General features: G+C 40.5%; 1 protein-coding gene across 1 annotated transcript in view; it reads left to right on the top strand.

Moving 5' to 3' along the window:
- Positions 1-1,005: 1,005 nt before the first annotated feature.
- The window catches only part of chrm3a (cholinergic receptor, muscarinic 3a), a 65,845-nt gene continuing 40,343 nt past the window's right edge, over positions 1,006-26,507 (top strand). The window contains exons 1-2 of the mRNA XM_031578750.2: positions 1,006-1,939; positions 22,718-22,835. The gene's annotated coding sequence lies outside the window, so the exon portion shown is untranslated. The remainder of the gene's footprint in view (positions 1,940-22,717; positions 22,836-26,507) is intronic.

Genomic DNA, 26,507 nt, shown 5'->3' with positions numbered 1-26,507 from the left:
GTCAAACTGCCTACCACTCATACAGACTTCTTAATAATACAGAAGGGATAGCTTGTCAGGTGATTTTTTCCCTGCATGCATAAGAAATAAAAACTCTGCCCATTTTCTTGTCATGAACGTTACACCACGTATACAATGAAAAGCACATGGGAACTTAAACTTGCTCCTGTTATCTGATGTGCTGCATGAACCCAATCAATCAAGTAGACCCACTCCAAATGTTCAGTTGTTGTCACACTTGGTGTAAACACACTTTAAGCCTGAGGTTCTGTATTGAGGTTGCAGTACAAACTATGAAAGTGCATATGGAAAATTCCCTAAGCCTATGTTTACAGTGTGTTTACAGTGTGTTGATGACGATCCCATACGTAAGAATCCTAACACCCCCCCACTACATCAGGACTGTCCACGCTCTTTGACAACCAGGAGGAGGCCGTTCAAAGCACTCCCTTAGCCTGATCTTCATAAGTAACCTTCCCAGTCTGTTTATGGCTTGCAGCCCCCTGCCAAATGTGAGCACAAGCATTGCAGCACACAATCAGGGAAATGTCTTCCAACACAAGCCCCTAGCTCTGTTTTTTTAAATTAATTTCTCTGAGTCCCTCTGGTCTAGGTGAGGGTGATGAGTCTGATCAATACTATGATTAGGCTGGAGGCTGACAGCATATCTACACATGACACACACGCACACACATGCTGGTCTGTAATGGCACTGTGTGGATAATCACTTATCAGTCCATGCTGAAGGTACAAAAACGCAAGAGGACGTGCAACTGCGACATTTCGTGTACTTTTAAGTGCGTCTGCTGTTTAGCATTCTTCTCTGGCAGGCTGATTTCCATAGCCAAATACACGAAATCACCAAGCCACTGTTTATCAAACATATGCCTTTTAAAATTATAAGTCAATACTATGAATAATTTATGGCCCACTACGAAAAATGAAAATGTGTAGGACCCAACCCCGTTGTACCGTCCCCTGAAGATTAGCTAATGTTCTTCTGAATCTGATGAATTATTGGAAAATGCATTGCTGCCTTTCACTCTTTTTCGCCGCACACGGTCATCCACCGTCATAGAGCGCCGCTGCGTTTCTGTGATTGAACGGCTGAAAAAGTAATTCAGGAATTTAGAACGTCAGGACTACAAACATTAGGGCTTTATTTCTGGCGGCTACAGTCAGTCTGTGTTTTCTGGAGAAATAGCACTCGAAATGACTTCTTCGCCGTACCTCAAACTGTGCATCTAATTGGCTTATGAATTCCAGCGGGGATTGGGGCTCGGTTATTTGTTTAACATGTCAGACAGTGAATTAATGTAAACATAGAATGACATGCCCTCTATAAAACAATGCATACTACATAGACACATTAAAAAAAAAAAATCTGTAGCCTAAAATGTTGAAGTAACACAACGTGCCCATGTTCAGTAAAGGAGGACTGCAGTTTAGTTTACTCAGTAGTTTTCTACATTACCAACAAATACTTGTCCAACCTCAATGCGCAATTCAAAAAGACCACGTCAAGATGCTTTTCATCTCCTCTTGGGTGATATTAACCGCGCTAAAGTGAGATTTCGCGTGAATATGACCGGCATGCCACCTGGTGGTTCGTCATTGACACATTAACCAATCACAGTAATGCATTGGGAGAGGAGCTTCCTCTCGCGCGCACCGGGAGATTCCATCAGTCTGGTAATTAGTGCTCGGTAGCGGAACGGGGGTTCTGACCGACCCAATAACCTGACCGACCATAGAGCAGCACAAGGACAAACCAGTCCATTGCTGCATAATTCATACAAAATCTGTTACTGTAACCAGCTTGGAGGGACAGTTTGCGCATGGACTGGAACTGGCGAACGCGAGAAAACTGCTTTGACAGTACATTTCCCCTTTGTAGAATCTTCGCTCTTGGATAAGTCGACTCCAACACTTTCTACGGGTAAGAAAATATAGGTTTCCCCTCAGCGTTATACATATAATGTTGTTTTGAGTGTGTGAACGCATATGTTTTATTGTTATGTTTTAGGTCAAGTCTATGTTATAAAATAATGAACTTGTTGAACAAGAAAAAAAAATCACATTTTGACTATATGATCCATATAAACTTTTAGTAAAAACCACAGCAACAAAACAACTATGACATTTTGATTGGTCTACAGGACGAGTATTTCATAGTTAGAGTGAAGCAAGTGCACACACTTTCCATGCTCCAAAAATGTGGAGATATTTTGGTTCGCAAGACACTTCATCCGCACATTAGTGTTGTTTTGTACATGAACTCCGCGCTTTTTGAACATTGCTTTACGCAAATGGCAACCGCTTACTTTTTATGCAGTTCTTTCTTTACATTAAAGAGAGTTCTAATTATCTAAAATGTACTTAATAGTCTACATATTTCTTCCTCCATGATATCCTGTAAGCGTCTATTTTGGGTACTATTTTACCATGGCCAGTTTTCATTAGTGATTTAACCTTTCGATGGATAAATTGAAAAAAATATGAAATGACTAATGTAATTATTATGTCTTGTTATACGCCTTAATGTTTACTTTTAGTCGTGACCGAGTCAGAGAAAGAATTTGTACCCATGTGATTAATTAATTCTTATTAGCAATGGATATTTCCTCGGTAGTTTGGTACTAGGAAATACTAGTGACGCTGTGACAGTGTACGCCTGCCTCTATGTGCGTGGATCTTTTAAGATAGTTGCCGAATCTGAGACGGATCAAGGCCGAATCTGGCCCAGAAGTCATTCAAAGACTGGTATTTAAACCTTTACAGAGGTATATGTATTAGCTTTGCTTTGCAGTGAGCGAGGCAGCGTGACTGTGAGACGCGCTGTGGGAGCACTCCCTTTTCCAGTGGTTTGATCAGGGTATGTGGGTGTAGCCTTTGATTTGTGGTTGCTCCTGAGTGTTGTTTTAATCATAGCCTACACATGCAGGATACCTGCTGGTCTTTGACATAGTATTTCATGTCATCATTGTCCTCAAACACAAGTCTGTACTATCTGGACAAGCCATATGGTGTGGGGTATTCACAGAGATGAGCTGGTGTGTGTGTGTGTGTGGTCATGGTGTGATTTGAGTGATGCACTTAAGAGTGTATTGTTGTTGAGAAGTCACCAAATGTAATGCACATGGAAAGTGATTGTCTTCAGTTATAGTAATCTCAAAATGGCTTGTCAAAAACTCCCGGCCATATTGGTTTGCTAACGTCCATCTGCTGTATTAACTGCAAATGGAATGTCATAGTTTGGGATTACTCCTGTCAACCTCAATCTGGGTTGGTAATGCTATTTCACTAAATTAGGTTTAACTGTTATTTATGGATGGGAGGGGCACATTCATGTTGCATGCTGAATGGGTCTTTTCATGAGAGAAGGGCCACATCTGTATGACTGGCAGCATACTGGATTATGATGTATGGGGGATGGGTTAATCAATGGTTAACTAATGGTTAATCAATCCCTTACCAAAGGAAGGGTAGTCAGACAAATGTAAAACCATCTGGGAAACTAGAAGGGCTCTCAGAGAGTGCAGACCCCTGCCATGGTCAAATGCCCTATCTTGCCATGCTAACGAAAGTGTAACTACACTCACACATCTGCCCCTTGATTTGAATCTGCTCCAAAATTCAATGGTTTCTTCCTTGGCCCATGCTACACCCTATCATCCAGTTTCATGAAAATTAGGCCGGTAGTTTTTCCCTAATCCTGCTGACAGACAAACAAACAGACCCACGAACCGCACCATGACCTGATGGAGGTAATATGCTTCTTGTTATTAAAGTGCTTATATGGCTCTTGGTCCGTGAATCAATAATGTCAAGGGTGGTGAAAACATATAGTGAAGGGAACCAAGAACTAGAACAAATATGGTGGTTGCAGAAAGGGGTACATATTTGACTAAACCGAATTAGTCATCTGGTGAGGTTCTCTGTAGGCCCCTGAAGTGAAGTTGTTTTATTCATAAAGCACTGGCTCATATACTGAATCCATTCACCATACACTGAATCCATCCACCATATACTGAATCCGTCCACCATATACTGAATTTATCCACCTTTTACTGAATCCATCCACCATATACTGAATCTATCCACAGTGCAACATTGAATGACACCTTATGCCTTAGTAAGGAATGCAGCAGTTGTAGATTAGATCAATCCCTCCTCACTTGGGCCTACTGCAAATCCTAAAAGATCCAGGCAGTTAATACCCAAACATTTGGCACACCAACTGTTTTGTTGACATAAACTATCTTCTAAAGTTGAGTACACTAAGCTATCTCAAAAGTAAACCACAGTACTTCAAATGAAGATAGTTGGTTGCTTGAGTTATGACCTGGGAAGTCTCTGGTTCAGCCCCTTGGATTGTGTGGAGGATTACACCATCTTTGGTCACTTCCCAGGGACATCTGAAGGGTTTTACTGGAAGACTCGACTGTTCCCCTTCTTCCTTTTGGGGTTGATTAGCTGAGTCTTATTGACAAGGGCTTTGGTGTAGAGTTGGTGTAGAGTTGTTCTGCAGCCTGGACTCAATTATAGGGAGCTGGGATTGGATGTACAAAACAGAGAGAAATAGGAAAAGCCAATATGACTGAATATGAGTTACTATTGCTTAATCCCATCACATGGCCAAATTTTTATGGAAATAACCAACAGCTATGGGACATATATATATATATATATATATATATATATATATATATATATATATACACATAGTTTCCCAGTTTCACAACTCAGTTGCTGAAACATTTTCTCATTCCTAGGGGTAGGGTTCTTCCAATTAGTTGCATGATGATGCAACTGGTGGACTGCTTGTTCAAGGTTATTCTTGACACTGAGAAGAATGTAGTTATGACAGCAAGGCTTTTGACATAATCATCAGCTGAGATGTGAAAGCTATGTGTATTGCAGCTCATCATCGTCCAAGTGGCAACCTCTCATTTGCGTGACCATACAACTCAAATCATTTGAAATTGTAAAGTTGTGAAATTGTGTTGTGTGATTGCTCATGATTTAAATGTATTTTCCAAAATCTGTATTATTACTTCCACACCCTGTAGGTTGTCAGTGTCACAGAATTGTTTATCATGCAGTATTTGTTTTAAATTCTACATTATGCCATTCACTTTCTAGTCCAGTGAAGGTGCAGTTTCACACCTAGTTGGGCGACCTGATTGTTATCTTGTAGTTGCAGTCAGTGTGGATATTGCACTAATAGTTGAGAGTCCGGGCTTTAACTACAGTATTTCAATTATTTACGTATTGTTTTTATGGACTGAAAAAAAACAGATGCTGCTGTTGTGGTTATGCTGTGGTTGTTATGGTATTTTTTGTATGTTGTGAGACAGAAACTTAAAGGTTCAAAGGCACACACGCTCACACTCACACACATGTAGTTTTCTGTACCATCATGTTTTTTTATCATTTTAAATGCTTTAAGTTTATAGTAGGCTTTTGCATAACCAAAAAGTGAATGTGTGAAGTCATTGTTTTGGTCTCACTCTTACCATTAATTTAGTTTATGTAACCACAGGGAATTCTTTTCTGCAATGATTTAGATGGTACATACTCATTTAAACAACTTTGAACATTTATGTTTGTGTTATAGAGAATGCTGCCAGGAAATACACATTGAGAATGATATGAATAAACAGTTCAATTGGAGGTAAAAAAAAAATGACAGATAGTTTACATTGCTTCAATAAATGGGGCGCCGCAGTATTTATAAAATCTTAATTTATAATTTACACTTCTTTTCACTTTACTTGATTATCAATGTGCCTAAGACTTTCACTGAAATACAAACTGTCAAACAACAGGAAATGGCATAGGAGCTGTTATCAATCCATAATTTATTTGAGATGATGGCTGATTATGCTCCCTCATTTTCTGTCTGTCTCTCTCGATACCTCTTTGTCTTTCTGACATACCTCATTAAGCACGTCACCAGGGTCCCAAACATGATCATATTAGAATGCAATAGGGTTCTGTCCGCTGCGCCACTGGTCCACTCAGTGATTCATGGATGAAGAAAACACAGTTGTTAATAGAATAACATCTGACAATGGTCTATAGTATTCCATTTACAGTATCATGACAAAAACATCCATCCAAATTTAGTTTTTTTAGGCATTTAAATACGAAATAAACAAAATCTTTGTCCAGAGAGCTTTCACATTACTGTTATGTCATATTTGGGGTGAACCCAAATCCAGGTGTAACCATATGGTTGTAGCATGTGTGAACACCTGTGGGAAATGGCTTTGGGGTTTTGAAGTCAAGGTAGAGATGAAAGGATGTTGTTCATAGTCTGACCGTACCGTTGGTTCATTTCCAAGCTATTCTGTCTCTGAAGGAACAACCTCAGTGATTTGTTCCGTCTCTGAAGGAACAACCTCAGTGATTTGTTGAGGTAGAGCCGCACGTTCCTGTTTTTTTGTCAATGTTTTGGCTTCCTCTGAAAATAAATGACCCAATCACTCAATTTCACAACAGCTCCATTTGGTTTATTATTACAAGAATGAGATTTTTCACAGACCGTTTGTGTTAGACCATCTTACTCGGAAATTTGGGTGTTGATTATCTTTGGCACCCCCTTAAAGATGGTATATTTCTTTCATTTTGACGTATCCGATTACTGGCTAAACGTCCTTTTCTGGAACACTCAGGAGCATATTTTCGTGGCTGGCTAACTTATGTGATGAGGTATTACGAAATAGATTTTGGAAGACGTAGTGAGACAGTTTGTCATACATTAATTGTCGATGTCTGTGGATGTAGCGCTGGCAGAGTTTTAGCCTGGTAGTCATTTTGTCTCCCTTTGTCAAATTGTAGTTGGGCTTGTTTTCATCCATGTCTGTATGAAGTATCTAAGCTTGGCCTTATGGTAAAACTAAGAGCCAGGGATAACTTATCCTGCATACCACTGTCACATCCACATACCAGTAATACTTATAACTTTATTCCCACCAGGCATAACTCAGGTCCCTCGTGTGCACAACCCTGTCTCAGTAGAAGAGGGGCAGATGACTCCTCTGGCACAGTGGAAGCCAAAGGCTGCTTCTGCTGGTGAACTCTCCCAGTAAGTTAAAGAGCACGCACAGGGCAATAACATACTCCCTGCGTTCACCCAAGGAGTTGGCGGAGAGAACTATGTCAAAGAGGCAATGTACCAGGGCCTTAAAGTATAAACCTGCAGCCACCTCAAGGTGCAGTCCAAATGGGACTTATCGTTTGAAATGATCTTCACTATGAAAGATGTTAAAATTCACCTGCTCTGTGTTGCAGGAAAGGGCATAGGTGTCATGTACGCTGGGGACATGTCCCCAACACTTTTTGCCACCACCAATTTTGTCCCCACCACTTTTGACAACGGACAGTTGGAAGCAATCGTCTTTGTTTCAGTGCATTATATTAGCTGTCCATCTAAAAAGCCTGCTTTTCTCTCGAATGTCCGAAATGTTATGTCTTCCTGGATTTGTTTGGTTTTAAAATGCTCTAACAGAGTTTCTAGGTGTTGTCACCATCACTTAGAACCATAATTGGTTCTGTTTTTCAAGTCTAAATGAAGCGAGTCAGATTTGTTGTGATGACTCTGGCAACCACAGGCTAACTATCTACTAGTTTATTGTGTATTGGGTTATGGCACTGCATTGTACCCAAATCTTTGTTTGTTTGTTTTTATTTGTAAATGCTTTCAAGGGCATTTGATGAACGAAATGTTTTTTTTTTTTTTCAAAAACTAGTAAGAACTATTTTGTTTTCAAACCATGAGTTACAGCTCCCTCTAGGTGGAACGTTCTTATTAGCTGAATCTGCAGTATCTAGCCGTAGCAGAACTTTGGGCTTTGCGATTTTTGGACTTCCAACCATAATGATAACAAGATAAAACAATTCATGTGCCGCATTATGTTTGGCAGTGATGCTCTAGTTTTCTCTTGTGATAAATCCAACACACCCCTTTCCTTTATAGTGGTCTGCTTCCACCCCCTCCCTATAAGCTCAAACTCGATCTCAGCCAGGGTGTGGCATGCTTAGTTCAGCAAAGATGACAGAAAGATCTTTGGTCAATTTCAACCACTGCACGGTATATTATTTATGACGAAAACATACAGTAACATTCGTTAGCAAGCTAAAGATATTATAACTACAGGCCTGATCTATGGGGCATCGCCAGCAAGAAGTGAAGTCAGTGAGTTGAATGCCAGTGGAGAGAATATTTAAACACAGAGGAAATGATGTTGTCTAAACGGTTCTCATTCATGGTTTTGGTGTCCAAATGTGATGAAACACAGGGAAGAGTTATCCACTCTCTTAGCGTTATCCACTATGCCTGTTCAAGACAAGATGAACACTTTCTCAGTTACAGTAGCATAACAGCGAGCCTAAAAAGTCAATCCCAGACCTAGCGTTAGCATCTCATGTGATCTCATCTGTTTAGTATGAAATGAAAAGAAAAGTTTATTCATGTGCTGCAGTCCTGAAATACACACTTGAACAGCTCAGGTTGGGTTGATGCAAAAACAACGGACTTTTTTAGTATCATGTTCACGTCACACCCCCACATGAAAACACAACGGAAACCATTAGATTTTTTTAAAAGTGGCAGTGCACCATTGATCAGTGTAGGCCTATGTCATTGTACAGTCATTTCTTTTCAACTGAATAGGAAAAAGTACTCAGTACACAAATGAACTAAAGATGATTTTAAATAACACTTGTCTGTACACATTAGTCTATTTACTTTTTGTAATAACTAAAGAAGACAAAATATAGCTTAATATATTATTATAATATATAAACATAATATGGATTGATGATAATATTACTAAAAATATTTTATAAAAGCACTTTATATTTATATTTTACAAAAGAGTCCAGTGTTGTGGGCTCGTGTCTGTGTGCACAACTGCACCACTGCTGAAAAAAACTCCTTGGAGAAATACTGAATGAGTAATAATTGTGATCTCTATACTGACCAAAATGATCGTGTTTATGATTTTTTTTTTGCTGTAATTGAGCAGCCATATTGCTTAAGGCAGTTTCTCATTTCATGAAAAATATGCTTGAACTCTTAAACCACTTTCAATTACTAAGCTAGTGGATTGATCGTTTTTTAGATTCACAAGGCATTCCAGAGACTGGCTGAAAGTAGTGAGCTGTGTAGCCAACATAGTTAGTTGGCGCTGATGAATGCTAGATAGCTTGTTAACTGATGTATTTTGGTGATGAATCTGGTTGTAAAAGCAGTTCTTACATTTCTGCATTCTGCTTAATAAATGGCTTTGGCAGCTATTGTGAACAACATGTGTGTTTATGCCTTCTTCTCATGGCTGTTTATCATCAAAATGGGTTTGAGGACATTATAAATACTAGCTTAGCATAACATACCTTTAAAAGGTAAAAGTATACACAATGCAGGGTAACAACATCATTTTAAGGTCACTGAGCACCTTCGATGGAGCCAAAACAAATTATTAAAATGTAATAGTGTTAAACTCCTAGTGGAAGCCAGGCTTTCCCAGAATTAAATTACTTGAGACGTGAAAATCTCTACTAATCTCTAAAAACAAATGCAAAATAAACTTTAATGAATCACTTCATGTCATCATATTTCAAATTTGATGATTTACTTTTTATTTTTACTATGACTACAGAGACTAACTGGGTTCACGCCCACTTGGCCTCCCTTCACATGTTTTAAAGAAAGATTAGCCAATCAGCATTAGATGTTGTTCTGTTCTGACTGGAATGTGAAAGAGAAAGTGGAGAGGGCCTCTAATTGTGTAGAGGAAGCCCACGAATGTTTGGCTTCCACAAAAACATACAGTACATTTCAAGTGGGCGGACGAGAGAGTCCAACCTGGTGTCATCTTTACACCAATCAGATCAGAAATAGTCACGACAAAATATGACAAACTATTTAACTGAATGTCGACCATTGAGTTTGTTTGTGTACTGCCATTGCAATTGTGCGTCAATAAAGTACATACATTTCTTGTTTCTCATCTATATGGTCACAATGCCTTGAATAATGCCAAATGAATAATTGTAATAAATAAAAGAGAGGAAACCAGCAGTTGTGACAGCAGTTGTGCGAAAACGGACAGTATGGATTAGGTTCCATAACCAAGTTTATGCTTAGGCTGCAGCGAAGCTAGTTAGCAACACTACTTACTGTTGAGAAGGACATCATATGCAAGCAAATTAGCCTTTTTGTCCAGGTCAGTTGACAAAAACATGAGAAAACAAAGTACATTGGTTGATATTTAATCATTCTGTCTTGTAATTGTAAGGCTTATTTGCAAACAACCTTATAAGCTAGGCCACAACTAAACAGATTCTGTTACTCTTCTTTAGCCTTCTTTATTTTTCACAGGCAAATATGGCTGATGTGCAACACACCTAGCTTAGCAAAGAAATTACTATGATATGATGATTTTGAAACGTTTCTCTCTTTTATTGTGAGTAAAGGTATCTGTGATATATGTGTAACATGAAATTGACTAGATTAAACCAGCCATGAAGCACTGAAAGTACGGTTAGTTGTCATCTTCTTCATCATAAACTCAATACCACCCCACCGCCTGTGTTAGGGGCATTCAGTCATTTAAACAGAAAAGGTGTTGGCCATCATAGGAAGTTTTACAGTAACTTAACTTACACATAATAGGGTTAATAATAATAGGGTTAGGTACACATGTATTATTTCCACTAGATTTTTACTTCGATCCGATAGACTCACCTTGAAAATAAACACCTTCACTTTCCAATACACTTTAAATTTTGAATTAGCTTTGAGGGTGGTGACATACATATTGAGGGTTAAATAATATACATTACTGTATATTCAACATTGCTGTTCATTTCTTTTGGATGATGAAACTAGCTTTTGCCAACTACCTTGCTTATTTTGATTGGCCAAAAAACTGCCTCTCTGTATACGGCTGTATTTTGCTCCAACCAGGAGGAGTTGCTTTTGCGACACCAGTCCAGCCTGCAAACACATCCCCATTATATGGGCTAGTTCTCTTTTCTGATGCTTCTCATGCACACTAAAAGCTAAAAGTTCCCGTGGCCATTTATGTTCACATGCAATGAAAGACATGATGCCCTCTGAACTGCCATGACTCTTTTCATTCATATGTGTATTCCGCCTCTTGGCTGTATAATGGATGAGTATCATTGAACATCACAAGCACAGTCTACTGAGCTGGTAACTCTACTGGGGTCTCAGCTCAGTCCTCTCTCAGTGGCCATGGCCATGACATGGCCTCATCTACAGGTGACATATTGTTTGAGTTCATCGTGTCCATTATCAAGATGGAAATAAGAGCTACATTCTCATCTAATTATTTTGATGAAATTACTCTTCTTTTTTCACTTCTTGCAGTCTCATATATCCTAAACATCTGTGCTTGTGCCGTGACTCTTGAGGACACTGATTCCACTCCATTTAGCCATATCCTTTTTCAGCTTTTGCTGAAGCTATCTGTGCCCCACCTCTCAAGGTGAAGTAAGGCCCATCGTGACAGATTTAAAACACTCTGCAAGTGATACAAATCTGGGTCTTATCCCAGGAATGTGTACATTTGGCACCACATGAAAGTGTGCTGATGGAGGCTTTCACACACCAGCACAGACGTAAGCCTTCTGAGTGGCTAACTCAATTTTTCTTCAAGCCATTATCCCTTTAATTAAACGCTCTTCTGACAAATACAATGGGGTTTTTCAAGTTTGCCAACAGGGCAATTTATTTCTTATTGTTCACAATTAAATCACTCATTGTCCTCCACTTAGGGCACTGGACATCAGGTGAAGAGCTTTAAAACTATTCCAAAGTTTTAGGAAGCATACGGTATGATCTGTTGATGCACTTTTGACTCGATGTTCTTTTAGAACTCAACGATTGGTAGCTTTGGGACTCTTTAGGATTCAGACTTCAGCAGTTTATGAGCCGCAATATAAAGTTCTTAAAGTTCATTAGTCGCAATATCAAGTTCTTAAAGTTCGCAAATTGGCAAAAAGACTCTCCATACGACTTTCCATAAAGTCTTTCCATGTAACACCAACACATCCTGATAAATTAATTTTCATGCATAGTTTGTATCAGGACAATGTTATTAGCTTAAATAGCTTTAATATCTCCCGTATGTAGAACAGTCTAGAAGCTTTATAAGCAATAAAGCAATCTAAATGATGGCGACTACATTGGAGGCCCTCCCAGGGGAACAAGGTCGTGCATGTTTCGTCCTATGTGAAAGCACTGAGGGTTATCAGTTACTTCAAACGTGTATCTAGTCTGTACTGATTTATTTTTCAAAGCGTATTTTGGAAGCATATCTTGCAGATTAAAATTCATGAACAGTATTTGGAGAATTATTTGTCACAGAGCAAGAATAATGGCCCATTAGATGACCACGAAGGAGCCTGCACACTCAGTGCCGGCACAGTCAATTTCACTATACTTTAAAACTATTAAAAGCATTCAACTTGTCTAACTTTGACAGATAAAGACCAATTACTGTGGCAGTGTAGCACTAGAGGATTTAAGCAACGATTCTGTCGTGACTGGAATCTTAACTTCGAAGTGAAACCTAGGCTCTTTAAAAAATGCTCACTGTTCTTAGTGCAGAGAGACAAATCATAGATATCCTGTGGAGAGCATTCATGGAAAGAAAGGGGTATTCCGCATATCTATGGTTAGATGTTATCTGCTATGACAGTTAGAAGCATGGTAGCATGGTGCTCATCTGGTAGACCTCTGCATGGGTTTCCACCCTCATGTTACAGTGGCTGTAAGAGACGTGTGTCTTTAGTCATGTCAAATGTCCTTTAATCTGAGTCCTATCATAACTGCAGGAAAGAGACATAAATAGCTTTAATATCTCCCGTATGTAGAACAGTCTAGAAGCTTTATAAGCAATAAAGCAATCTAAATGATGGCGACTACATTGGAGGCCCTCCCAGGGTAACAAGGTCGTGCATGTTTCGTCCTATGTGAAAGCACTGAGGGTTATCAGTTACTATAATCTGATAAATGAGCTATTTAAAAATAAATACATAAATAAAAAAACCTTCTACACAGTTATAGTGGCTATTTACACCAGTCTCAACAGTTCTCAACCTACAGATCTACACAGGACAGGGACTTGCAAAAAGTGTCTCCTTCTCCTTGCGTATGAAGAGAAAGCTATCCTCATTTATAATTTTTTGTTAGGAGCTGACAAAAAAAGATGGCATTAGGCTGACTTACAACAGCCTTTACAGCACAATTCAACTGACGGAAACAAACCTATACACAGCTGGGATGGAAAAATTAGAGCAGTTAGTATGATTGCCTAATTTGCTGGCTATAATTTTAGAAATATAGTGAGGTCTGTCTTGCCAGCGTAATTTTATTCATTTGCACAAATTGTTTTGATTTGAATTGATTTGATTCATATGTACTTTAGATAACTATGCAAGATATAGACCAGTGGTTCCCAAACTTTTTACAGTCCCGTACCCCTTCAGACATTTTATCTCCAGCTGCGTACCCCCCCCCCCCCCCCCCCCCCCCCCCGTTGAAAAAAAAAAAAGTTTTCCTTTTCACCTTTTACTTTAATTCCGTTTTAATCGATCATTTTGTTCACCCAGAGGTAGATTGATGGCTTAAAATGAGTGAATAATATGTGCCACAAGTGACCCAAACCTTCTAAGGTTGTTGTTTGCCAGCCATCAACAGAACAGAAGACTAAAAAAACATTAAAAAAGACAGGCTACGGAGGTCTGTGTTGAATAGGGGGGCGTGGCCGGAGCGGAGTTCAGCACAGACGTGACATTTTCTCAGTGGTTTTGTTTTCTAATTAATGCTTGTTCATCGTTGCGATCGTTGTTGTGTTTATAAGAAAGAAATACAGCCTTGCAGGACAAAATACAGGGGAATTTGGGCGATTTTGATGCACAAAATGATGTTTCCGTCTGAAAGTTGCAATTCTGTTTCAAACGGTACATTCTGCGAATTCCGTCCGTTTTCTGTTATCGCGGAAATTTTCTCCCCGCGTACCCCCTGAACCACTTTGCGTACCCCTGGGGGTACGCGTACCCCAGTTTGGGAACCGATGATATAGACCGATTAAAACACACACTCTCTCCTCCCTCCTCTGTATCTCTCCAGCACATTTTCACTCAGCATTTGTATGACAGCCTCTACCAGCTACCATCTTAAAACAGGGTCAATTGATCTATTCTTTCCGACATTAAGAGTCTCTGTGTCTCTCCATTTAAGTCAGCTAGAGTCGGTCACCTCATAATAACCTCACAGAAAAAAAGGACACCCCTGGAAGTCGCCAAATCATTTTCCCTAAATGAGTGACTACAAATCAACTGGAAAGTTAATTTGGTAAAAGCTCTCCCATGTGCACTAAGTGGCTGGCTCCTTCAGAAAAGCTGGTTGCTCTCTGAGTTATGAGCTAGTCTGCTTCTATTATTTTTGCTGGAGAGCGTGGCTGGGGTATCTGCTTCACACATCTGTAAGGTTTCGTTTCCAGTGCGTTGAATGCAGCTCTTTCCCGCATGGCGCGAGCGCATAAGTCAACGGCCCTGAAGCCCTCCCCCTGACAGAAAACGGAGCACAGTGATTTTGTTCAGTTTTTCATGGTGATGTTGTGTCTGGCGCGACCCCTCTAAAATTCATTTTCCGCCATCAGAGGCTCTGAGAGTGCTTACACTGGGCGTAATGAGCCATTAATCCTGAGCTGTCTCCAGCCCACCACAGTCATCTCAAGGCAAATTAGCCCTCTGCCCAGTGGAGGGAAAAAACACCTCTGCCCACGGGATGAGGTTTGTGGCTCGTGTTATGCAATTGTTCGAGGAAATAATATCTAGCGGTATTCATTGAGATGTAGAAAAATCCTTAAAAATATTAAGGTTACTTAGCAGAGTGCCTAATGAATGCTGAGGCTGCGGAAGTCTCCCCATTCATAAATAGTTCTCTGAATGGGCATGACTAACAAACTTTTAGGAGTCGAGACGAAATAAATTACATTTGAGAGTTTGGACGTCCATTATCTAAGGTAAATATTTTTCTTAGATATTTTGTCTGGGCTCTTTCTCTCTTCTCCTCTCATATTAAAAAACACACACAGACACACACACAGACACTCACACATACACAGACACACAAATACACAGACACACACACACACACACACACACACAGACACAGACACAGACACAGACACAGACACAGACACAGACACAGACACAGACACAGACACAGACACAGACACAGACACAGACACAGACACAGACACAGACAACTGATAATTTATCTACTCGAAGCTGTGAACAAACACAAGACACATGCACCACATCTCTGTCTCGCTTCTCCTCGTGTGAGTTGGCACCATCGTGGCCTGGGTGAGACGTCACCGTGGCCTGGGTGAGACGTCTCTCCTGGGCTGCTCCCTGTCTGTGGTGCTGAGCAGGAAACCGCGCTAATAATGCTGTCCGTCCACTCTGTCATCTGGGAGAACAGGAACCAGCTGCCGCTCCGTTCGCCGGCTCACCCATGAAAAGCAGCCTGCCTAATTAGGACCTCTGCTCACCCGTCACAACCCAACCCCTACCAAAATACAGGAACTGAGCTCACCCAGCTCTCAGTCACCCTGTCTCTCGCTCTCTGTCTCTCTCCATCTCTCATGTCCAAAAGAGCAACAGTGTGACAAATGATTAAAATAACATCTTAATTTTACCATTCAAGGGGAGAAATGTTGTGTCCAACAGATTCATTTCCTCCTCTGTGATTTCCAAAGAACTGAGACCTGCAGTCTGCTTTTCCACGTTTTTTTTTCTGAATGCTGATCTGGCAGGGTGAATAAGGAGCAGAGCCATGTTTCCTTTTGACGCCATTCCGGGAGAAACATGTATGATGACACTGAATTAGGATCTTAAGAAGCCCTATTGTTGATGTTTTAATGTCTACCGCAGCACATAAAAGGCTAAACTGAACAAATAATTTGGACGTAATTGAACTGTACACTAAATGCTGTTCCCATGGTTGTCAAGGCCAAGATTCAAAATCCCATCAAAACTCAGTCTTGTGTCAGAGGACATTCTCTGAATACACAAACAGCATGCTGATGCTCCACTCCGTCTCTGTCAAGGTATGGAATGCATATGGGAAAGAACACGGAGGAGCCGTGAGAAAATGTTGTCCGCTGACCGCTTGTGTCTTGTGGGTTGTTTGTTTGAGTGAGTGATGAGTGTAGCGAAAAGGCTAAAAAATGTTATCATTAGTTCTCCTCAGCCTGCCTTCGAGCCTTCACTCGTCCATTCTTTTGTGCCTGGTATTCCACAGCAAGTGCCATGGAGTATCGATTTTGAAAGCCTTTATGAAAAGGTTATGAAGCAATTAGAGTTTACAGTATTCCTGTTTGGTAATGCCATTGCGGCACAAAAAGAAAAATCCTCTCAGGGAAATGTTTTTTGTGCAGAATTTGATTTCCTGTATAAAACAAAGGATTATTGAAAAGCTCACACATTTTCTAATGAGTTCAAATATGACATTTTTCACACTTCCTGTGTTTGGCTAAATATTTTGTATAAAAATGCCTTGTGTGAATTAGTCAGTCTGTCGATGTTTACACGACTCCTCGCGTGACACAAGTTAAACCGCCAGGCTGTGGAGTTTGTATGAGAGTAACTTAGTGAGGATTACAGAAAAGTGAGCCAGACTCTCCCTTTGTAACACCATCCAGATAATTTGTTTTTAGGACTACAAAGACTATCAGTTTAATCATCAACACATACAAACACATGCACACACACTCACATAATTAGTCGGTCTAGATGCGTGAGTCATCCAAATTTCTGTTTGTCACGACGCTATGATGAAAGGTTCTGGAGACAACGGTTCAGTAAAGGGACAGTCCACACACACACACACACACACACACACACACACACACACACACTTGTACGTATGTCATGGTCGTTGGACTTGTTGGTCCAATAACTTCTTGGATACCATACATATGGACAGCTGCACTCCACAGCATTACTACTAGTGCATCTGTTCTTGTTACACATGTTCAGATGTTTTAGATTTGACTTAGTCTACTCTGGTCATCATCCCTGGAGAGACATAAGAGAGAGAGAGAAGACAGAACTATCTCAAGATCACACCGCATGAGGGCTCAATTGGACTCCCAATCAATACTCCATCAGATGTAATGGCTGTTGCCCTGGCAATTATAGTTTGTCACGATCTTTCACATGACCCTTTCTAATGTTCCCAGCTCTCTCTCTCTCTTTCTCTCCTTCCCCCTCCCTCCCTCCCTCTCTCCCTCCCTCTCTCCCTCCCTCTCTCTCTCTCTCGCTGTGCGCTCACTGATCTGTAGGTCGTCATTCAGATTCAGACTGAGTTTCACCGAGCACAAACGAAAACATAAAAGGTGTCAAGGCTGCAAGTTTGTTTCGTGTCTTTAACAGGAGGCAGAAGGGCGGAGGGGCAATTCAGCATCTCTGCAATTTAAGGGGCTGATTTGGTTTTAGTCTCAAGGCTAGTGGAAGGCTTTGAAGCTTGGTGGATTTGCTAACGTTGCTGTTCTGCTTAAAGAGGCACTTTACTGTTTTGATTACTAATTCCTTATCTTTGTTTCTCCCTAAAAAATGTAAAAAGAGATGGCTGACAAAACAAAATTAAGAAGCATAAAAGCACAAAACTATTGGGGAACATTATTTTGTCACAGCTATGGTAGAATCTTTAAACAAAGTCTTTTATTTTATTTTTGACAACAAAAACTGCCCCTTAAAAAAATTGTACCCCTTTGTACAGATTCTGTGACATTATTTACATTGAGTTGGAATGTGAAGTTTGCTTTGTGTTTGTGAGTAGGGTAATATAGTACGCATACTATACTATGAATACTATACTACGTGAGTGTGACTTGATGATACATGGCTCTGCAGCTGCATTGACTGCGGTTCCCAGTGCTTCTTTGAAATATCTGGTCTAGTTTCATTTTTCTCTTGGAACTGCAGAAATTGCATGTTGCAGTTTTCTGTCTTTCCCATTAACCTTGAAACAGCACACCAGAGTTAGTGCTGCTAATGATGACTTAACCCCTAACGATGAGTTGCATTATGTCTTTTAGGTTTTATTCCAGTCAGCAGAAATAGTTGGAAACAGATAATACATTGAGCTGCACAAACACACACACACACACACACACACACACACACACACACACACACACACACACACACACACACACACACACACTTTCACTCTCACTCTCACACATAAACACACACTGCACCATCCGCAACTGCTAATGGATTTTGTCTGGACCCGGACCTGAATTAAAATCATTACATTTCTGTGCCTGACCTTATCAGTAACCATAAACACTGAAATTGTCTCAGGGCTCAGAGGACACAACAATCAGATTTTCAGATGGCATATACTGTACCTCCACTTCCAAACATCGCTGTTTTGTGCTCTGATACACAACAGTGAGGCCTTAGCCAGCTGTCAATCAAATGGGTCCTGGATCCATGTGCTACAATGATTCATTCAGGGTACCCCAAACTAGAAGCATTGATTTTTTAAGGTCTCATATACTGTATGCCTGTCTTTGTTTTAGTTCAGGGTTTAGAAACGACATCGTCTCATCATCATCATCATCGGATCTGTCAGTTACCAGATGAAATTTTCTGTCAGTTCAGTGAGCTTTCTTCCTCCATCTCTTCCTCTAATGTTTCCTTGGCTGAGCAACAGAACATTCATTAATGTGAGTCTTTTAAACCTAGCTTCTATCACCCTTCCTCTTTCTGACTACAGCTTTCAAAGGCCTGAAAGACATACAAAAGTACAGTATTGTAATAACTTTATTGTCTTTTATATCTAATGAAGTGAGGAATAATCGTATGTAATTAAAAAAAACAACTAATAACTTGGGACTCTTTGCATGCTTGAGTGTACGTTTAGAAAAAAGTAAATAAGATGATGCTGAACATGCATTTATCTTGTGATTCTATAGCTCTCCTCTGGGACAGAAGTTTAAACAATTATTGCATAACGTTAAACAACCCTGGACAATGGCGTCTGCTCTCTGAGTGAGAGGGGGCTTCACAGAACACCCAACCTTCGCAGAGAAAGCATAACATGGAGGCGGATCAAAAAACATTTTCCAAATTTACCCCAAAACACAAATTGTGCTCTGTTGAAAAGATAGACGTAAGTAAGTGAAATGGTTCAACATGACCTTCACTTCACCTTGCTTCAATTGCAGAGCCCAGGAAAGGTATCATTTTGAAATGGTAATGACCATTATCCAGCCGTTACATTATCCTAGGTTATAGTCTTAACATATTTTTTTTCAAATGTTCCCGCTGTTTTGAGTAGGCCCATAAAAAACCCTCAAAAAAGTCTGAATTGCATTTTCTTTAAAACGTTCAGCGTCTCTCTTTAAGAGCAGCACTCTTAAACTATACATAGCACTATACATATCCTCCAAATGGATTTGGATTATTAACTCTGGCCATTTGGATGCTTTATCGTGTAAGGACTCGTCATTTGGATGCTAGGGACTTCATGGGTTTAATTTATCGTGTAAGGACTCGTCATTGATCGGAAGAACATATTGTGGTGAATTATCTTTTCTCTTTTCCCTATTTTATTATGAAACAACATATCTGTATATCTGTTGGGTATCATAGCTTAATAACTCAACAGAGTGATCAAATACATACAGTGGAACACAATGGCTGTTATCAAAGCAGAACTAAAATGTCTGACTGTGATACAGCTCTGATGCATATATGGTGAAAATCATGTTCCTTCTGCAAAAAAAGCAGTTCAACCCCAATAATATATCATAATCTCATTTTACAAAAGCTTTCAAGGGAATACAATATGAACCGGTAACTTGATTCACGTAAGCAATTATTCTGTGATCATTCTATATTCTTTGCATGATAGTTTCCTAAATTCCCCCTGGGGATAAATAAAGTATCCATCCATCTATCTGATAGATAATTACAGTTCATGTACCTGAAATGGTTCTTAGTTCCTGACACTGTGCTGTGAGGTTGATGCATACTTCTGTGACATCTCCAGAAACAGAATGTCCCAAATAATCAATCACTAGTGCTTCCATACAGTGGCCCCTCATGGATCCCCCCCCCCCCCGAGAAGAAGATAAGCAATGTTTGAAAGGCTATGTGACTGCAGGTGTCAGACGCAAAGACACGAGCAGACAGGTTTACATTACCCTATCTGCCGTATAGATTGGAGTATGTTCACTCGGGGTGAAGGAATGCCGAGGTTAAATAAATAAATCTGCGGGGCCACTTCTTATGCTTTCGGCCCGGCCCCAAAGACACGGGGAGGGGAGGGGAGGGGAGGGGAATGAACTGCCGTTTAACTGCTCCAGCTTCATTAAAAACCAAGGTCCTGTCCCCCAATTTTCTCTGTGCGGATATGTGTGTGTATGCAAGGATGTGTGTGTGTGTGTGTGTGTGTGTGTGTGTGTGTGTGTGTGTGTGTGTGTGTGTGTGTGTGTGTGTGTGTGTGTGTGTGTGTGTGTGTGTGTGTGTGTGTGTGTGTGTGTGTGTGTGAAAAGTGCATGCTGTGTCACTGAATTCTATTAACTTGAGGACTGCAGTGCTTTGATGAGATGGTGAAATCCTTTGAGAGCTGGCACGATCACATTGCATTCAGGAAGAAGGTGACAGGAAAACACTGCTGTGCCCTGCTGTTCACTTACCAGGGCATTTCGTTTGTGGATATATTTTAAGGGCTCACAACCCAAAAATCAGCACTTTACCAACTTCATTAATTGCCAAACGTTGACAGTAAAATTTGCCACATTTATATGATTTGTGGTGCTTATTTCAAATTGAGAGTATGATTTATTCATCTTCAGTGAGTACAGGTTGTGTTATGTGGTTTCTGCTGGACCAAACTACTTGCAGAGAATGTCGTACAGAAATATTTCTTGATCCTCTGTGTGTGGCATTATGCTAATGAATGCAAAGGTCAATGCGTCTCATCAGAGATAATGACTGCTGAAAGAGAACAGGGAAACTTACATACAACCAACAGGGAACTAACATACAACCAACAGGGGACTAACATACAACCAATAGGCCGCAACCTTATAAGATATATGATCAGTGATTAGTGACTTTACTGTTAAACTTAAAATGTAAAAGTAGTTTTGATGTACTGTACATGTAATGTATGCCTAAATATACCAACTCGTGTCCATATGTGTAGATTCACATGTCCGCCTATGCTGTGCTTCTATATAGCCCTCATAGGCAGAATAGAAAGGGCACTTCAAGGACATTTTCTCATTTAAGTGCGGATGGCACAGTGCCACTACCAGCCCTACACAATGCCATTATGACATAGCTGGTGCTGTGCATGGAGCTCTTTCTCTGGAGGGAATAGTGACAAAAGCGAGATCTATTCTTCCCTTAATTATCTCTGGTTTCTGGATGTATTAACTCTCCATCAACTATATGTGTCCTTGAGACTGGGGCTGAAGCAGCCACTTCAGAGTGGTTTGACCTTCAGGCAGAAGATCTGTGGAGTGGGGAGGTGGTGGGGGTGGGGGCTATATGAGGTGGGTTTGGAGCTGGAGGTAGAGACATCAGATGATTCTTTGGCCTTCCACTACCTGCTTTCTCTTGTTGGGAAAGCTGGCAAATCTGCTAATTTCCCAAATCTTCAACTGACAGTTCTTACACCTGCATCGCCGCCTGTCTCTGCAGACTGAAAGGGAGGTCATAACCTGTCTCTGCAGACTGAAAGGGAGCTCATAACTCCTAAGAAAAATGAAATATTTCCGCAGAGGACAACACAGTAGGAACACAAGGAAAAAGCCAAATAGAGCTGATATGGGATCTAGAAATATGCTGGTGCAATATCATCCTAGAAATATGCAAAGATAGCATCGGCATTGAGGTGAGCAGTGAAAGTAGCTCCAGTGCTGCCGCTTCCTGCTCCGAATTCCACCAGTAATGAGTTTCCTTTGATTCTGGCCTGTACTGCCATTAGCAGTCCATGCGCATGAGGACATTGTGTTTGAAAACATTATATTTAGCTTGGGAACACATCATGGGGGGGAGGCCGGGCTCATATCCTCTGTCTGAGGTTTTGGGAAGCTGTAATGAGCTTTGGTAACCTCTCCGTGACTTTGCCCATGCCACACCATAGACAGGAGGAAGATGTCCACAGGGCTATATAAGGAAAGAGGGGATTTTCTGTGGTTGTCTTGTTTTCTGATGTCCCTATATTCGTCAGTAGGCTCGTTTGTTTGAGCTTGGTGAAACCTTTTAGGGTGAACGACACGGGATAGAATGGCCCATTCATGCAACTGGTGATTATCCTTGGTACTGGAATGTTGGCATTTTTCTTGGCTTGTCTTTTGTTTTTTTTGTGTTTTTTTTTTATGAAACAAAACACAGAACAGAAACAGCCCACTTACTTATGAGCTCTTATCCAGTTGGGCCAAGGGTTAATCATATCTGTGAATAAATCGAACAAACAGGAATTCTCTTTGAAGATGCTCCTCTTGATAATACATGTCGATTACAGCGAGCATGTGTATAAATTTGCAACATATCTGTAATGCGCTATATGTGTGTGTGTTTTATCAAAGGCCCTCAAGGTGACATTCATGGTGTTTGTGTGTGTGTCCCTTCCCAGGCTCCCAAGGCATCATGACTCATTGCGAGGACCTGTTCTCACAGTTACAGCATGCAGACACAGACCTGTGCTCTGCTAAGAGGTGACTTTGATACTCTCCACCTCCCTGCACCTGATGGTAAGTGCCCCACATGGTGGCTTGCCCACAGCAATAAATAACAGGTGGCGTGGTGGGCAGGACTCATAGGAGTTATTGCAGCTTAGCAACAGGGCTGTGTGCATCGGTCAGATATGCAAGTCTTTTGAAAGGCATGGTACATAAAAGTTCTGCAAAATCTGAGTGTTAGAAAATTGAGATAAAGTTGTTATGCGAGAGACCAAAATACTGTCTGGAAATATTAAAAGAAAATCGCAAATGGTGGTTGGGCTTTAACTGATTCCTGTGTGGCAGGCTTTTGGAAGTTTTTTATCTGTTGTAGATCCAGTCACTCCACACATTCATCTAGCAGGCCTGTGACAGGTTTCATGTACAAGGCTAGGTTTTTACATTTTTAATGATAGCTTGCAATTGAAGTTTTTGCAATTTTTTTAAATGACTGTTTGTAAAAGATGAAAAACTAAAATCTCTTAATTAAATGAAAACATAGAGAGTGAAATGACCAGTTTCTGTGTGTACTATAATGGTATAATTGTACAATTGAAAATAAATGTGTGCTTATTTATTTGTTAAAAAGTTTGTTTTAAATAGTTAACTAAAGTTGGCCAGTCAAATTTGAGTAATTCTATATCTTGGTACAAAATGTAAATTAGCTTGTCCTTTCTGTTAGCTTCATTCGTTTACTTTTTCTGTCTATCTGATTGAACAGGGTACTTTTTGAAATGTTCAATTTTTTCAGATCACAGAGCTAAACTCAAATCAGAAAAATTAAAACACATAGCAGTAGGTATCACAAAACATGAAGTAAAAAGGTTCCAACTTCTCTAGCTGAATCACAGACTTGTTACATAGTTCTCTAAATAGGTTTTCATAGTTTGTTTTTTCATTAAACATTTCAAGTCTCAAATGTTGCCAGATAGTCCTCCATTTCCAGTAACAACACAGGAAAGAAAACATTTGAGCAATTTACAGTCCTTAAAAGTACATTCTAATTGGTTCAAGGTAGAAGACACCCATTTGTATCAGGCATGGCAGAGGCCTTGGTTGGGTTGGGATTTTGAAGAGGGGAGACTTATGCCTGTCAGATGTAATCCTGTGGATCCTCATTACCCCTCACATCACATTCTGTGTCTCTTCACTGGACTCTGGCTGTAATTGAAATATATCTTCAGTGCAGTTGTCTTATCTGACTTCAGTGGGCAAGGACAGAGTGAGAGAGACTGGGTGAGAGAGAAAAAAGAGACAGAGTGAGAGAGACTGGGTGAGAGAGAAACAATGATAGAAAGAAGAGACAGAGTGACACAATCTCTGAAATGGCTGAAGTGTTTGTGTCTCTGAGTTTGTAAATAAGTATGTGCCTGCTGTCAGGATCTCCAGAGAGCTCACCCCTCAAGTTTGACTTAACATGTGAGAGAGTAGATCTTGGGGCACGATGTCCGACTCAACGGTCAACGCAGGCGAAGGTCGGGACTGGACTAAATGCTAGTGGCAACTTGAATTTTGATCCAATTATCTGTTGCTTTGCCATTGCTGGTTTACCGGGGAAACCAATAAAACAACACACAAATAGAAATGCAGGCCAGCCTCTGAAGACATTTATTGCCTTCTTTGGCCGTGAGAATTTTGCTATTGATCGGCACTTGCTGAAACTGATGCATTAGAAGATTTCTCCTGGGCATGTTGCGTTGTGCACATTGCTAGATGTGAAAACCTCCAAAATGAAAATGTTTTGAGGTCCTGCTGCTCCCGTTCAGCTCGTGTGCCTCTCGTTTATTTCCTGCTCCCACCGTCTGCATGGGGTTAAGGGATGTAGCCCTGGTTACTGCTAATTTAAACACTAAATTGATTTGTTTTCCCCAAGTAGAAACTGCTTTTTTTCCGCTCTGAATGTCATGGTTGGTAAATACATCAGGAGAAAATCTTTAGAACTTAATTAAGAGATTGTCTTGAGAGGGGAGTGTGCACAAGCGACAGAGAGAGAGAGAGACATTTCAAAGCCACCAGATGCATAATGCACAGATGCACATCATAATCGATCACAGTGGGAGTTTAAAACATGCCACGCCATCTTGGTGTGTGTGTGTAAGACAATGCTTATAGATGGGTACTGTTTAGACATCTTCTGCATTAACGTGGACTGTTTTACATCCTGTGTTCTAGATCTAAGGTGATGTGGCTACCATCATGGAGGTTTTGATCCCATGTTTGTGGTGCTAGATTTGTACAATGCCATTGTCAAGTGCTGTATGTTATTCAATCAGTTTACTCTTAAAACCAAATTAAAATAAAATGATCAGAGAAGTGTGGTACAATACTGTATTTGAACTCTATGGAAGCTGGACTTTTAGGGCAACTTTTGTACATGGTACAGGTATACCACAATATTGTGAAAAGACAAAACTCTTCTCATGTTCAATCATTTTAAAATGTCATTCCATTTTAAAGTGGTTCATGATTGTAAATGGTATGCACAATCTGAGCCAGAATCAGACAAACAAGTGCAGGGTTGACTTCTGGTTTCATGTACATTTACAGCGATGGAAGCAGACAGACTGGCAGGTGAACTGAATCACTGTCCAGGCACCCTGGAGTTATGCTCCAGAGAACAAGAGTTGAGCTTATGAAAACTGACACCCAAAACCAGCATTGAGCTGAAATCCCACTCTCACCCACTGAAAGTATGTAAGCCACTTTAAGGCGCAGAGAGAAATGCGATCTGACTCAAGTCTGTCTGATGTACCCGGACTTAAACTGGATTGCCCACATTGCCAAATAAGCCTTATTGTTTGAATTTGTCAACTCTCCACAGGGTTCGTTTTTTTTACACGTAGCGCAGGCTGATGTGGTCAATGTTGCCAGTATTCCGGGATTATGGAAAACATTTGGTGCTTGGAAGCTTCAAACGGTCATGCTTCAGGGTTTCAGAGTACTGTGTCTGTGTTTGTGTAAGTTCATCTTGTTTGAGGTTGCAGTTAATGTGGATAGTCTCATTAATTAGCTTGTGGAATTAATTAAAAGAAGAGGCCTGACCAAACAGGGACGGACAGGGTGGACAGGAATGGAAAGATAGGAGCTGAGAGAAACCGATAACGGAAAGGTTCTGAAATAAAGGAAGAGAGAGAGAGCGAGGGATAGAGACGGGGAGAGAGAAAGTGGGAGAGGGAGAATGAATGTCTCGGATGACTTTTTAATTGGCTGCCTGTGAAGGCTGCAGGGAAGCAGTCATCCAGTCAGAAAAGGCCACTTGAAATTCCTCAGGCATTCAACACATGTTAAAGAACCTTCTTGTAGTCTCAAATCTGGATATGAGTTGATTGCACAGTTACAGCTATTTCATAGGTAGTACTCTGTGATTAGAAATGGTTAACCTGTGAGACCGTGTGGATTTTTACAGAGCATACTATGTGCGAGTAATACATAGGTCTGAAATGATATGGAAATCTAATTTATATGTTTCCCATTTTCCCATTTCCCACGTCCCTGGATTTCACTCAATACTGATAACTCGGGGAAAGTGGTGTTTTTGCCCAAAGTCATCACCATGGAAATGATGCACTGCAATTACACCAAAAAGAAAATAAGTTGCGCAGCACTTATCTTGAGTCAGTCATGGCAATACTGCATCTACGGGCCGTGGTGTGTCGAGGGAATAGCTAAGCAGTGAGCTCACTATCTCTTCCCCCTTCACAAATG

This window comes from Clupea harengus, chromosome 13, assembly GCF_900700415.2.
Source record: "Clupea harengus chromosome 13, Ch_v2.0.2, whole genome shotgun sequence".
Taxonomy (NCBI): Eukaryota; Metazoa; Chordata; class Actinopteri; order Clupeiformes; family Clupeidae; genus Clupea; species Clupea harengus.
This window is presented reverse-complemented; position numbering and strand designations above follow the sequence as displayed.